Raw genomic sequence first — 590 nt, forward strand, 5'->3', positions numbered from 1 at the left:
CTCTGGCGTTGCACGTCAACCGCGCGCGCGCGCCCGAGCCAGCGGCCACCGGCGAGACCGCATACCTGTTGACACAATGTACACAAATAGTCAACAGCAGAACATAAATTAGACTCGGGGACAGTCGGACGTTAAGTCACCGGCAGCCGGGGATTAGAAACGAGGCTTGATAACGATTGGGGAATTTACGAGGCCCCAATCCTGTGTCACCGCGAGGATTTGGTGCCGAGATAAACTGAACGCCACCCGGATATAACGCGCGCGGGCAGATGATCAGGGTTGTATTGTGGCGTCTCCTATTTTGAATTTTATTCTCCGTTTCTTTATGAGTCTCTGGAGACGAGGAGGTGGCTGGTGAATCCGTAATAAATCAAACTGATATCTAAGCACGTTTTCCCAGCAAGGCGTTGATATTTGGCGTAACATTCGGTGGAAAATGTGAAAATTGTTGGCATCGAGAGGCAGCTGCTAGGAGTAAACTTTATCTATTAGTGACGCTCGCGGGGATAAAATGCCTTTATATCCTTTTGTTGTGCTTTATCTTCGTTTTACCCTTTTTATTATGTGTTTTTATTATGAGTCTTTTTTTC

Source organism: Penaeus monodon, chromosome 28 (assembly GCF_015228065.2).
Source record: "Penaeus monodon isolate SGIC_2016 chromosome 28, NSTDA_Pmon_1, whole genome shotgun sequence".
Taxonomy (NCBI): Eukaryota; Metazoa; Arthropoda; class Malacostraca; order Decapoda; family Penaeidae; genus Penaeus; species Penaeus monodon.